The following is a 5,551-nucleotide window of genomic DNA, read 5'->3' as shown; positions in this document are numbered from 1 at the left end:
TAACTAGGCCGAAATGGAGTGAAGGTAGAAGGAGCGAAGGCGAAGGGGAGGTTCGGTCCGAAGGAGGAGGTTTCGGGTTCGGTTCATACTGTTTCGATTCTGAGCAGTTCGGTCCCTTAGGTCTCGGTCCTTAGCAGGTTCGGTCCCTATAGGGGTCTTCACCCCTTAAGAGAAGGTTTCAGTTCCTTAAGGCTATTTTACCCATTTTTACCCTGTTTTAAGTGGTTTTTGACCCGGTTACGGGTCGGGATGACCCGAATGATTACAAAAAGTTAAAGGAACTTTTGAGAGAGATTTGGGAGAGATTTTTAATAGAGAGAGAGAGATAGAGTGAAAGAGATTGGGAGAGGCTTTGTTTATGACCTTTTTGAGTGTTTGGTTTCGCAACGCAAGGTCTGTAAACCCCGTTAAGCCATGTTTAAGGATCTTACACACCCCCGATGGGTATGCAATAGTGTTTTATCATTTTCTTACCTCACTTACCCCGATTAGGGTTACAGAAATCTAAAAATACGAACTTTCCAAGTGATGATTTCTTAATAAAATAGTGAGTTCTACAGTAAATACATAACATAAACCCTAGTATACAAGGGTTAGTTAAGTTGACCGGTTTTGAGTTGTTGACTTTGTTTGACTTTGACTTGACCAGAATTTGATGGTTTTCATAGCTTCTTTTCCTTGTTCGCCTTCTTGTTATCATCCTTAGGACCTTCCTTGTCTACCTCTATTTGGACCATAGTTGGCTCCTCTAAGTCCCTACCCCATGTCTTCATTAATTATCTCCACTTCTTCATGTAAATCTTCTTCCACTTCATCGGTTTCTTCTTTCTCGAGAACCTTAGGTGTATTAAAAGCGATCACCTCAAATTTCATAGGAATTGAGGCTCTTGGTTTCGAACGTTTGACTTTTACAACAATATGCTCCTCCTAAATCTTCAACTCTTCTTCCATCATCTTCTCTATTTCAAAAAGCTTGTCAAGATCTTCTTCCATATCATCTACCTTTGACACTTCATCTTTTGGTTTTACATGATTCACTTTTGGACTCATCTCAATGGTAATGGCTTCATCTTCCACACGAAGTGTGAGCTTTGAGTCGTGGATGTCAACTTATGCTCTTGCGGTACTCAAAAATGGTCTTCCTAAAATACTTGGAAGTTCTTCATCTTTCGTCATGTCGAGAACCATAAAGTCGTCTGGAAAAAAATTCCCACTTTCACTAGTAAGTGTTCAATGATTCCTCATGGGTATCTGGTCGAGTGATCCATCATTCGAATGGTCGTCCTTGTGTCTTGGAGCTTTGGTAATCTGAGATTTTGGTAGAAAGAGTATGGCATGAGGTTAGTGCTTTCCCGCGAATTGGGTAAAGCATTAATAGAAATGGAGTTACCAAATTCATAAGGTAAGGTGAGTTGACCTGGATCTCCCATCTTGATCGGTAATCCTTTGATAATCGCGGTTGAACACAACTCATTAAGAAGTATTGTTGAGGCCCTTTCCAACTCCTTTCTATTGGTCATAACATTTTTTGAGAATTTTGGAAGTTTAGCCATTGATTTGAGGAATGGGGAATTAATAGAGAGTGAGAGCACTTGTTCCATAAATTTCCTTTGTTTGGGTTCCAGAGAATGTTTGATTACTTGAGATGGGAATGGAAAAGGAGGAATAAACGAATTAAGAAGAGAAAAATTTCCATGCTCTCGATACCAGAACGTGGTGAAGCATCATAGTGCACTTCACTTTTTGATCTTTTTGCTTCGGGCTTCTCTTGTTCCAAACACAACTTAGGTTTTATTGTAGCTGCTTCATGGATCATTATTGGCTCAAAATGAACCTTTTCTTTGGTGTATATCACCATGACATGAGGTTATGACTTTGGGTCTTGATTTTTAGGTGGTAATCTTTCATTGACAAGTGTAGTACGTTGACCTAGTTAAGTCTCTATATTCTTGATGGAAGCTTGATGATTTCTCACATTGGCATCAATAGTATCATGGGGGTGTTTGGCTTGGCTTTTCAGGGGGCAAAAGTCCTTTTTGGAAAAGTCACAAAAAGTCAGGTTTTCCTGACTTTTCCAAAAAGTTCATTTTTACTTGTATCCAAATCCAAAAGTAGCTTCTAAAATGCATTTTCCAAACATCTTTTGCTTTCTATCTTTTCCTAAAAGGACTTTTGGCTTCTAAAAAGCTAAGCCAAACACCCTCCATGTCTCTTTTCAGATGTTTCCATAAATCTATGAAGTACCGACTCTAAATCCATCTTCTTTTTAGGTGGTGGTTGCTCTTTTTGATAGAAGCCTCTATCAGTTTGTCTATACTCCTCATCCTTTTGCTTCTTGTACACTTCATATAGAAACCACACCTTCTTAGGCTTCCTCCAATCTTCATCATACATCTCACCACTTGAGTAGAACACATGTGCCTTTTTATTCCCATTTTCATCCAAGTCATAATCGTTAGTCAAATGTAGACCACTACAATTATCACACCCAAATCTTATCGCATGGATAAATTGACCCAACTTTGTCATTTGCCTATCCATAGTATCTATTTTAGCTATGATTAAAGCCAAATTCCCATTCCCTCCATCTCCTTTTCCTCTAGTGACATCGTCTCGTGGGTTGTGGTACTCACGTGAGTGCTTTGCAAATTCTTCAATTAAGTCTTTTGTAGTTATCGGCTCCTTTTTCATCATTTTCCTTTGCGAGTGAAGAAGTTTTCTAGTAGTTACATTAACTCCATCATAGAAAATAGAAACTTCTTGTGGAACATTAAGATCATGTTGAGGGAAACTTCTAAGCAAGCCCTTGTATCTTTCCTACGCTTTATACAATGATTCTTCAACCTCTTGTTGAAAGTTAGCAATCTTCTTTTTAAGCTTTGAAATCTTGGAAGGTGGACTAAATTACTATATAAAAGCATCACGAAGAGTTGCCCATCTAGTAATGGATCCGGGTGCAAGAGACCTCAACCAAACCTTGGCTTCACCGGTAAAAGTCACAGGAAGCATCCTTAGTAACATAGATTCTCTTGGAACATTAGGAACATGAAAGTAGTTTGCAATGTCTTTGACCTAATCAATGTGCTTAAAAGCATCTTCATACTCTTTCCCGAAGTAAGTTATGTCCTTCAGCTTGGATAAAATGTGCCCTTTGAGCTTAAAACTTCTTTCGGTCGGTATCTCGGGTGGAACCAGACCTGGTCCATGTTCTTCACGTATCCTATTCTTATAATCGTCCATCATCATTCTCGTAATGCCTTCCATCTCTTCAACCCCGCTCTTTACCTCTTCCTCGTCTGAAATCTCTTCGGTAGATGTTTCTGGCTCGTAACTTATTCCTTTTTTATTAGGTGTCCTCTCGAAAAGTTTGAATTTTTCAGATTTGAAAGTATTGCTCGGTTCTCCTTTCTTATCTTTCTTGTTGTGGAAAGCGGACTCCATAAATTCTAATGGTGTATAATTTAATATAGCCCTATAGGCAGTGTACTTAGTCAGATTATAATATAGCCCATGTAAGTCGGGTGTCGATCACAGGGAAAAGAATTCAATTAAATAAATTAACTACATCTAATTACACTATGAAACAAACTATGATTTGGGGGTTTTCACTTATTTTTCAAGATCAGAATAACTTATATTTCTAACAAGTAAGCAAGCAACAAAAACAAAGTAACTTCAATAATTAAAAGAATACTCCTGCCTAGATCCGATTTCACTTTCTCCTATGGTTGATTTCTAATGGATAGATTATATTGATTACCAATTATCTAGCTATTATGATCAAATATCTAGGCCTACCAATTTTGGAATGAAAAAGCAATGATCATGCACAAGTTAAACACCAAATTGATAATAGCACAATTGGACTATGAATGATATTAGTTACTCTTCTATGATCAAGTTAAGCAACCAAGAACTAATTAACATTAATTACGCTCTCTAATACAGTTAAAGTCACCAACTTTAATTACTTAAACTAAGATGTGATTTATCCTATCTTTAACTATTTAATTATCATAAACAATTAGGAGAGAGATTCATGCAATTAATATGATCAATTAAAACACAAAATATGATTTATAAGCAATATAAACTAGAACTAAACATGCTAGGGTTTATAAATATCAAACACAAGTAAAATCAAATATATTCATCGAATATCGAAATCAACACATATGGATCAAGTTCATCTTCACCAAAACAGAAGTAAAAGGTGTTTAGCCTCTCATTGTAGCATAAAAACACATTAAATATAAGTAAAATAAGCTAGTGAGTGTAATAAGCAAACCATATCTATATTGAATTCTTCTAAATCTTCTTCAATCTTTGAGCTTCAGTTGAATTTTGATCTTCTTCTAGGTTTCTAAAGGTTGTTAGTCGCAATTAACCTCAGAAAATTGAATGCCTCTCTTAATTCTAACGTAATGTCCGGGTTTTTATAATTATAGAAATCTGACCACCACGACGACGTGGTCTTCGTGTCTTTCTCGTGTCTGCCAAGTCAGCATGAAGGGTCACAAATATTCTATTCGCCACGTCATGGTGATATCACCACGACGTGGTCTCCAGTCATCTTTTCTTCTTCTTTTGCTTTTGCTCCCGTTTCATGCTTCCAGCTCCTTGTATGCTCCCTTTTTGTCTCGAGCAAGTCTTCGCCGCTACAAAACATATTTTAAACATAATAAGTATCTTTTGTTCCATATTAAGCATAATTGTAGCTAAAAGTATTAGAAATATGCATTAAATATGTATTTAATTATACACATTTTAATAGATCTATATAGGGCTGACACCCCCACCTACAATTTCTAGCTACAATCCCGACATGATAACTTTATTTATTATATACAAGTATTATTCAATGTCCGATGAAGCATCGTACAAGGGAAATATTAGTCCACAACGTCGATTATGGGGGCTCATGGTATTGCAACCCGGAAACCTAAAGGAACCAACTACTTAGAAGGACGCCTTCAAGTAGTTAATATTATAATAGATTAAGGTTAATAAAATATCCTATAATAATATTATAACAAATTAGGATTAGTAAAATATCCTATAAAGTATTTAAATTTAAGATTAGTAGAATATCCTAGACATATATTGATAAGTTAGGATTGGTAAAATATCCTACAAGTATATCAAAACAAGTTAGGACTGATATATCCAAAAAGCAAAAGAAGAAATATATAGAATATAGGATTGACTATACATCCTAAAGGATATGAAATAAAAGGATTTCGAATCTATGAAATGGAAAACCTAGGAATCGATAAATGAAAAATAAACTTAAACAAAGATCCTAAAAAGTTTTCAAAAAGAGTTTTATTGATATTTATCTAAACCTGTGAACTCACCAACATCAAGTTGACGTGTTCAAAACCGCATGTGTTCCTAGGATGTAGTAAGGATCAACGCAAGGAAGGACAAGCAACTTGAAGATAAATATGTTTTACTTATCCCATGTAATAGACATCAATTGTTAATAAAAATGTAATTATAGCTTGTGCTCTGTGATTTGGGTAATCTATGTATTGTCGTTACCCCTCGG

The 5,551-nt window shown here is 36.0% G+C and overlaps 1 non-coding gene across 1 annotated transcript; it reads left to right on the top strand.

Annotated features, from left to right (window-relative positions):
* Positions 1–2,773: 2,773 nt before the first annotated feature.
* On the top strand, positions 2,774–2,880 carry LOC145065153 (small nucleolar RNA R71). The gene has a single exon (XR_013688302.1). It is a non-coding gene; the product is annotated as a small nucleolar RNA R71 (small nucleolar RNA).
* Positions 2,881–5,551: the final 2,671 nt, after the last annotated feature.

Source organism: Lactuca serriola, chromosome 7, assembly GCF_051521515.1.
Source record: "Lactuca serriola cultivar US96UC23 chromosome 7, Lser_US96UC23_V15, whole genome shotgun sequence".
NCBI lineage: Eukaryota > Viridiplantae > Streptophyta > Magnoliopsida > Asterales > Asteraceae > Lactuca > Lactuca serriola.
The sequence above is the reverse complement of the archived record's forward strand: the minus strand, read 5'-3'. Positions and strand labels throughout refer to the sequence as shown.